The following is a 9,884-nucleotide window of genomic DNA, read 5'->3' as shown; positions in this document are numbered from 1 at the left end:
TTTGCGCTATTTCCAAGTGCTTTGTGTCACACAAGCAATGCGAGAAAAAGTGTTGATAATGTGTTGCAGCTAACTGCCACCACATTGGACCTCCTACAACTCAAATCCACATGTAGTGTTATTGTAGCATACAGAGTGTGAAAGAACCCGTGAAGAAGAAGAAGAGGAAGAGTTTGAATGTTGCAGATAAGGCTGTAGCTGTGTGGAACGTGTTGTAATGCTGAGCCGCAAAGTTAGTTTGTCTGCCTGTCAGCTGGATAGCTGACAATCTCGTGAACAGATCGGCATTAAGTTTGGTGAACAGATACTGTAGTAGACTTGGGCCGAGGAACAGTTATTCGATTTTGGCGATGATGGAGATCTGGGATTTCTGCTATTACATGATTGCATTTTTTTTTTTTACTACAGTATAAAACTAATGGAGATAGGTAGTTGATTCCAAATCCTGGAGTAGCTGAAGGTTGAGTGTCTTGCTCAAGGCCAAGGGCATCTCTCGATGAAGGGGAGAGCATTCCTCTTTAACTCTTCCCACCCAGACTTTTTCTCAGTTTCTGGGGATTTGAATCAACATCCTTCAAGTGTGGAGCTTGTGTTGTTGAGCATCGCTACATGGAAACTGATAGGCTATACTGTGTGAGCAGACTGAATAAGTGGGTAAAGTAGACATTAACCCACAGAGAGATGGACTAACTATAACAAGTTGGCTACAAGGTGTCCTTATCATAGTTATGAGTGTAGCACTATAGAGAGGCAAAGTGGAACGTCACTTCCTGCTTCAGCACTGTACCAGAGATTTTCATCCGCCATTTATTTTCCCATAGACATTTCGTAAAATGCTTATAAAATAGTTTTACTTCGTCGAACCAACCGGTTCAGCTAACGCTATAATCGGGAGAGACCATAGAACATTTCACTCGGACCAAAACTTAAAAAAAACAACATAGAAGAAATATTTTCTTTAAACCCGCATTTTTTTTTGGTCCCAGTGAAATGTTACGCGATCTCTCCTGTTTCTAAATATATCTGTACCGTTTGGTTTGAACCAGTAAAACTATTTTTATACGCATTTTACGAAATGTGTATGGGAAAATAAATGGCGGATGAAAGTCTCTGGTACAGTGCTGAAGCAGGAAGTAGACGGTCACTTTGCCTCTCTATGGCAAGTGGGCTACAATGTGTCCATATGAGTGTAGCAGGAAGAACATACTCAAAGGCAGAGCACTTCATGTTTACCAGATGATCCAATTTAGGATTAAACTGTTTCCTGTTGCTTTTTATCATGAGAAATGATCAGAAGATCAGAAGATCAGCTAATAACCTGCGGGGTTTAACAAGCTTCTCAAGTATCAACCATGCTTCCTCTGGGCCCCTCATGGCTAAGCCTTACATCGCTATGACGATAACACACACACACACACACACACACACACACTGCGGGAGAGAGCTCATACCCTGCTGTAACTCCCCTGAAGGCTGTTTATTTTCACCACAACAATCAACGTCTCCACTCTTCATCCCCCCGAGCACGAACAAACCCTCGGAGATGTTGTGGGATTGAAACATAGATCTGCGTGCTGCTGAGAATAAACACCGTCTTTGACGGGATTAGAGCTCCGCGTGTGCGGACTTCCTCCTTCAAACTCGACACGCCCCGCCCCCCCCCCTCATGCCCCGCCCCCCTGTAGAGGCCAAGATGGCGGGGATGCTAGCAGGACATTGCTGCCTCCAGCATGGCCAGCTGGCTGGTAAGGGCTGGTGCTGGTTGATAAGAGCGGCACGCCAGGGGAGCCTCGTGATGAACATGTCCATCCTCATGATGCCATCTGCTGCGTCACTGGATGACCTCACTGCTGACTGAGCGACGGAATATGACCCCATCAAGACCCCTGTGTGTGTGTGTGTGTGTGTGTGTGTGTGTGTGTGCGCGTACGTGTGTGTGTGTGTGTGTGCGTACGTGTGTGTGCATGTGTGTGTGTGTGTGCGTCCGTGTGTGTGCGTCCGTGTGTGTGTGTGTGTGTGTGTGTGTGTGTGTGTGTGTGTGTGTGTGTGCGTGCGTGTGTGTGTATGTGTGTGTGTGTGTGTGTGTGCGTGCGCGCGTATGTGTGTGGGTGTGTGTGTGCGTGTGCGCGCCTGTGCGTGCATGTGTGTGTGTGCGTGCTTTCACGCACGTGTGCGCTTGATTACCGTACACTCGGGACGCCGCGCTCACCACCCACACTTCTTCATAGGACTTGCCACAAACTCTCTCGGCTCCCATTCGGCACGCGCACACAGCACCGCACACACACGCCGCACCCACCCGCCCACTCAGTCTTACTTACTGTCGCCTGCCATGTGTTGCATTGTGTTGTGTTTTTGTTGCAAATGTGAAGGGCTGAGTTAAGCTCTCTAGAGGAGAAGAGCATTAAAAAGACATTAATTAGGTGGTGCGTTCGTAGTCCCGGTCGTGGCAGAATCAAGAGTTATAGCGGCGCACTAAAGCCCGTACGGAGACGCAGCCCGTAGGCCCGATACCATCATTATAAGTTTGATACATAATGGAATGTGAAAGATGAGCCAGTGCCAGGAGAGGGAGGTGGGGAGGGTGAGATTGTCGGATGATGTCTTTGTGTGTGTGCGCGCGCGTGTGTGTGTGTGTGTGTGTGTGTGTGTGTGTTGTGTGTGTGTGTGTGTGTGTGTGTGTGTGTGTGTGTGTGTGTGTGTGTGTGTGTGTGTGTGTGTGTGTGTGTGTATGTGCCCGTGCCAGCACATATCCCTCCTGTGTGTGTGTGTATGCGGGCTCACAGCTGCATTCAGATGAGTTGGAGGGCATGCTTGTTTGCAGGCTGTGTGTGTGTAGCAGCGCCTCCCTCTCCGCTCGCCTTGCCTCCCTCTCCTCCTCCCCAGAATGTCCTCAGAGGGCACGACTCTGTCCCGCGGGACTCGTCTCATTAGTTCAGTAATTAAGATAAACGAGCTTTTAATTGCGGCGGTGATTTATGCTAATGACCGTGGGACCCCGAGATGAGGATCTCCTCGCTCTTCTCTCCAATCGGAGGGCTGATCTGGGATTTGATGTGTACAGGAGAGATAACATCTTCTGCCTCTGATGTTGCCACTGTTATTGTTTATGATGATAGTGGAGATACATGATAGTCAAATCCTCTGCCCCCCCCAGGGTTTGTTGTTGTGTCCCCTGTGAGACCCCCCGACCTACTGGTCTCATTATGCTAAGTCTCTCCTCTCCCTTGCTTTCTCTAGGCCTAGAGGAAAGCCTGTTGTCTCCTATTTGGTCCTATACAGTTTATTGACCCGCCTTTAAACATAACAATAATGATAATTGATTGCATTCATATATAGCGCCTTTCTAGATAGTCAAAGTGCTTCACATATCAGGGGTGTTTTTTGGGGGGGACTCAACTCATCCACCACCGATGTGTAGCAGCCACCTGGGTCATGCACGGCAGCCAGTTTGGCCCAGAACGCTCACCACCACACATCAGATATGACGGTGGAGAGTTGAGGACTGAATGTGCCAATTAAGTAACGAGGGATGATTAGGTGGCCATGATGGAAGAAGCAAGGCCTATGTGGGAATTGTAGTCGGGGCAACTGTTTGTGGGCTGCAGGGCATCACTTGCAATACCGAGCTTGGCCACCATGTTCAATTTGCTTCACGGCCCACAGAGCTGTTCCTGGGGGCTAATTGGGCCAGAACCTGCTTAGCTTCCCCAGAACATCCAGTAGTAATGCAGGAGCCACTGGTGCTGCTGACATAGAACAAAGCTCTTTTCTGAACAGCATACATTTTACATGGGGTTGTCAGAGAAGTTATGATCTAAGGCCGTGTTCACATTACAGGCAAATCCGATTTGCTGCTAAAGTCATTAATCATCATTATCTTGATTGGTTTCCCAAATGTGATTTGGGAGTGTGTCCACACTGTCACCAATCTGATTTGGGCAAGTGTTCAAGTCAGATCTGTGTGTCCAGATACAATGAGCCAATGAGCCAACATACAATGTTTCTGGCAGTGTTTGCATGTCTGCTCTCTGCTCTTCAAGTCCCCGCCCCCCTGCAAAAGACACTCTCAAATCTGATTTGGGTGATCAGCGCGTCCACACTGAAGTCACATGAGTCGAAAGCAGATTGGAAACTACCTCCATATGTGGTTTGGGACAAGTGACACAAATCAGACTTGGAGCGTCCAGACTCATAAAACCAATCTGGATAGAATCATTAATTAGGTCATTAAAGTTCACAAATCAGATTTGGCCTCCTAGTCTGAACATGGCCTAATTGCCCATCACTGTAGACGTTGCTACTTGTACGATTGCTATTACCAACCAGAGATGATCTTCATGTCCAACAGTGACATGCAGCTGTGCTTCATCCTAAAATGCATACATTTTGCAAATGATGCACCTCTTAATTCTAACAGATGATGATAAAAGCTGAAGTCCAAATGATCAGAACAACAACCTAAAAGCCAGAAACGATCCTCTGTGTGTGTCTGCAAAACCATTTAAACAAACAAGAAAAAATAAATGTTTATTTCGTTGTAATCCACCAGTAATCACATTCACATGCCTAGAAATGGCTGGGAGGCACACAATGAAATCACAGCAGTCTCACTACACAGAGATCTCTCTGATAAAAGAGTAGGAAATCTCTGACTGCCTTAATTGACCTGGGAAAAGCTGGGCAAAGATGGTGACAAATCTTTATGGATGGGATTAAATTTATGGAGGTGCTCAGGCAATAATTACTGTTATCTAGATCTGCCCCGGTAATACTAATGTCATTCAGAGAGAGCCAAAAAACTGTGTGAAATTCGAATGAACTCCACTTAAAAGAACTCGTCATTCCACATGTATCATAAGAGGAGACGTTCCCCCTGCACTGCCGTCTGCGTTATTTTCTGACTCAATCGTATTTCGCTTCTGGCCATGTTATGTCAAATGATGCTTTTTACAGTCGATGTAAATGTGCATAAAACTCCTGTTTAAGACGTGAATTTGAGCTAGACTCTTGCTGGTAATCGGCCCATTAGGTAATATAGGAGGGCTGACAGCATGGCCAGGTGTTCAGGTATCTGGTTCTGGGTAGTGACAGTATGTTCAGGGAATCAAATATCTGCTCGCTCACTCCTGCTTTACCGGTTGCTATGGCTCCAGTCGCACTCAGAATATTTAATGGCCTTGACGGGGCTTTTCCCGTAACAGGTCTTGCAGCATACCAACAACATGATCCCCGTCGAGACCACGTGTTACATGTGTTACACGTCCATAATTAACCTACTGACTCACCTGCCAATTAGGGGCTGGTAAACAAAAACATGCACAACCCTCCCGAGCATACTGGCCAAAATAATAAAATTCATTTTTCAGAGGAAAAACCTGTCAAATTAAATTTATGAAATGCTAATTTGTGTATAGACGACATGTCAGATGTCTCAACGTGACAATGATGTACTAATATCTACTAATATCAGCCTAGCTAGTTGGCCCAATTTTAGATTCACGTGATTTTGTGTGCAGTAGTTTTAACAGTCAGAGAACCATGGGCCATTGTTTTGACTTGATTTGATGTGCTCATTGTATGAGACAGTAGTGTATGGTGGCCAGCAGGGACAAACAGATTCTATATAACTGGGGCATTCAAATGTTTTCATTTGGCAAAGTTACCCGTGTGGCGGGTGACCTTAATTGATAGACCAATTTTACTGCCATTTGACCCTGACAAGAAGGATGACATCAATGCTCTTTGGCTCTATTCCCATGTGGCCTACAGAGTGTATTGCACCTTAGCTTTTGACCCTTAGCTCCAGAAACTCACAGTACCTGCCCAAGAAATCAGCCGCCTCTCATCCGTTCGCTCCCCTGAGGACGGGCGAGGCAGCAGCACAGACAGGCCCGCGGCGCTCACACTCACTGACACACTCCCAGATGGACTCCCTCTGGCACACTGTCCACACAATACACACTCATGTTAGGGCGCATGCATGGATGAACACACAAACAGACAGAGACAGAGAGAGAGAGACAGTATGCTCCTCAGGGAATCTGAGAAGGCCCGTTTGAAGTCATCTTCAGAATCAGAATCACTTTTATTGACACAATATGCAAGATTACATACAGGGAATTTGTCTTAGTGTGATGTGAGTATGCAGCGTATCGGTCATATCAATATTCAGAGATAAAAAGAACATATCTAAAAGACAAATCACAACATTGCAAGTGCAGTCCAATATACAATATATATGGATAGGAGGAGTGTTAAGTAGGCATTAAATATGAATTTACAGCTCAAGCTAAATAGGCATTAAATATGAATTTACAGTTCAAGCTAAATAGGCATTAAATAGGAATGTACAGTCCTAGCGGTGCACAATGTAGTTAAGAGTGGAGTAGAACGTTCTGGTAGGAGAAGCAGCTATAATACTTTAATGTAACGAGTGTTAGTCCAGCTGCTGTTACTGCAAAGTGATGTATGATTGGGGGGGCTCATGTCAGTGGGGGGGGGGGGGGATTCATCTGTGTTCAGGGGGTAGTGTGTGTGTGTGTGTGTGTGGGGGGGGGGGGTGGTAGAGTCCTTAGTAGAGGGGGCTTTCGGGCCTTGTTGATGCGGCCGATGGCAGTTGGGAAGAAGCTCTTCTTGTGGTGAGAGGTTTTGGTCTCGACAGTCCTCTGTCTTTTCCCAAGGGGGGAGAAAAAGAGCTTGTCTATCTGTGAGTGCAAGTATGGAGAGCTAGAATGCCAAAATGTCTCGTCCAAAGAGTGTTGTACACATGGTTGGCCCCTAGGAGCAGAGTTAAGCCCTTGTGTTGTAGAGTGTGTGCAGCCTCTCTACTGTACGCTAAGAACAGCCAAAGGAGAAGTCAGCCTAGCATCTCAAACTGAAGGAGAGGAGAGGAGGACATCGCCCCCAAGCCTTCCATCTCATCCTCTTGTTCCTCTACATGTGCTTGTTGCTTGCTATCTCTCTTTGTGTGAGACCACGCAGAGGAGAAGTCAGCCTAGCATCAAGACTGAATGAAAGGAGTGGAGATCCCCCCCCAAAGCCTTTTCATATCACCCTCTTGTTCATCTTATGTGTGCTTGTTGCTATCTCCTTTTGTCGCACACACAAGCACAACTAATCCCATCTTAAGCCCTTTACAATCTCTACCCTTTCTCTCCTTCTATCTTCTCCGTTCGGGAAAATTGCTCCACCGAAAATTGACCGCATTGGATTTTTAATTTGCAGCAACCCAAGCAGAATAATTGTGTAAAGTGATAAAAGATGATAACTTAAATTTTCTTCACTTAACCAAAAGGAAACAATACACAATTTTGACGTTTCTCTCGGAAGCTGCGGAAGTGCGAGACCACATGCTGGATATGACATTGTCTTGGTTGCAACATGGGTAGCCACAGGTATTCGCTGGCCTCCGTGACCTGGGGCTCTGCATGGGGGAAAAGGTGAACTTGCCCCCCTTCTCCCCCTGCTGGCCTGCAGCCCAAACAGCATGTCTGCCCCCCTCCACGGGAGTTCGGCAGACAGCCCGGTTCTGTGTAAGTGGGCCGGGCCTTGTCTTCCAGCCTCCCCAGCATATATAGGTCAGACAGGTACGACCACAGCATTTCCCCAGCTGGACAGAGACTGATAAGTAGAAAAGGCGATTATTCCCCCCCCCCCCCCCTCTCTCTCTCTCTCTGGCTCTCCAACGCATATCTCTATCCTTCAGTGTTGCTACACACCGATGCTCTGATTCCTCTTTCTCCGGGGCTGCCACTACCTGGCTCGTATCAGCGGCTAAAGCTGTAACATGGACATGGCTAATACCTGTAATTCTGTAGGGTGTGCTTATTGTGACTTGCCGCCTTGCCAGGGATTTTCTCCGGGTTTTTCAATTAGCCGCTCGGAGGCTCCGCTCAGCACCGGCTCTGTGTAATCTCTGGGAGGAGATAGTCTGCAGGAAGGACACTGCTCACAGCCACGATGCAAAGTCTCTCCCCAGGCTGGCTGTTGCTGTTTCAAGACCCATGCCTTTGCTCAGCTGTGATATGCTGTTACGGTCTCTTCAGTTTCTTGATTTATCTTTATTTCAAAACGCAGCATGCACTTCACTAGAAAGAAGTCAAGTTAAAATATACAGAATAAAAAATACACCAATGAAATCAGAAACCATTGCATAATTATGTAAATAGAATAAGATTAACAATAAAGAGGAAAAAAAAGATGGGGAGTTTAGAGGTAAAATCACTCGCCTACCACCGCTGAGACCCGGGTTCAATTCCCGGCAGCGGTGCCTCCGGCTTGGTCAGATGTTCCTACAGACACAATTGGCCGTGTCTGCGCCTGCGGGTGGGAAGCCGGTGAAGGTATGAGTCCTGGCCGCTGCAATAGCGCCTCCTCTGGTCTGTCGGGGCACCTGTTCGGTGGGAGGGGAACTGGGGGGATAGTGTGATAGATAGATAGATGGAAGCAAAAATAAAATAAAAAAGATGATTGCAGAGTCCTCTGCCCTCCCCTTGATCACAGTTGTTAAGCAATTACAGTCAAACAATAATAATTTTGCAGTGATCCCCAACATGCGTTTGTCAGCTTTTCTGTGTCGCTGTTACAGATTCAGTTTTTGATTTGTATTTATTGTATCTTAGGGATAAGATGCTGCGGGCTTTGAGAAATAGAATGTTATCCCCGTGCTATCCGCTTAGCAAGCACATTTCCACATGTCAAACCCAATTACCTTTGCTGCTGTTCTGCAGCCAGATGTTGTTTTGTGCAGCGCATCTAGCGACACAATAGTGTCATCTAGACACACACTGCAAAAGAATAGCCGATAAGATGGACGACTAAATCCCCAACTACGGTCCTCTATAGCCAAAGAGACAAGTGCAGAGATAAGACCACGCTGCCAGCTCAACGCTCTGCTCGAAATAGACAACTTGACACATTGAGCTGACAGATCAAAGCCACCGATCAATAGCTCTGAGTTGATTATTTTCCATGAGACCTGGAGATTGCGGATCGATAGCTTTGTCTGTGACCTGGGTGAGAATCGCTTTAGCTTCTACTGTGTGGCGTCTGGGACCTGAGCCAACAGAGGAAGTGCTTAGGACTCTCCAGTACTCTTTGTTCAAAGTAACTAAGATAATAATTGTACCTTTTACCCCCCCCCCCCCCCCACACACACACACACACACACACACACACACACACAAAAACACACATAAGTCCCCCCACAGCAGAAAGTTCCCTGTTCACCTATAATTAGCATGCTGTACGCAGAGACCAGCAGCTGGCAAACCCCATCATTGTCTCTACAGGATCTGAATCTGTTTTTCCTTGTTCTCTAAATAGCCAATTTGGTTTTACTCCTGAGAGGAAATCTATCAAGTCCTGGACACGCTTTTCTTCCAGAAAACATCCCGCGGACCCTGAAATCATTCTCCCAACAACCTTCTTAGCCCGGGACAGTGAGCAAACCACCGTCCCAGACTCAGTACTTGGATCCAGGTGCACCTGACTTCTGTTATTCTCTATTGCCTCTTCTTCTCCAGTCCTCCATGGGGCTCAGCCATATGCTTGTCAGCAGATGGCAGGGACCCACCAGCCTTTCAGTACAATGTCTCGCTTCACCTCGACATCTTCGTCCCTACCAACGAGCATGAGAGTGACATGCATGTAGTCCTTTCCCACCTTCTGAAAGGAAAACTCCACCCTCGGGTGCTCCTACACGGTGATATCCTCAAGTCTGTGATGTTCACTGCATTCCACGGCTTACTTTGTGTGTACTTTGCCGTTTTGGTGGACTCACTTTCCCTCAACCTGCCTCCTCGTCTATTTGACTTTTATTAAGTTAGTGTTTCCCTGCATTTCCCTCAAAGCCTTTTGACAACCACAAGAGGCTGTGAACA

General features: G+C 46.8%; 1 protein-coding gene across 1 annotated transcript in view; it reads left to right on the top strand.

Moving 5' to 3' along the window:
• The window catches only part of cdh23 (cadherin-related 23), a gene marked incomplete at its 5' end in the record, with an annotated part of 241,806 nt that overhangs the window by 92,295 nt on the left and 139,627 nt on the right, over nt 1-9,884 (top strand).

Source organism: Poromitra crassiceps, assembly GCF_964638095.1.
Source record: "Poromitra crassiceps genome assembly, chromosome: 22".
NCBI classification, from domain to species: domain Eukaryota; kingdom Metazoa; phylum Chordata; class Actinopteri; order Beryciformes; family Melamphaidae; genus Poromitra; species Poromitra crassiceps.
This window is presented reverse-complemented; position numbering and strand designations above follow the sequence as displayed.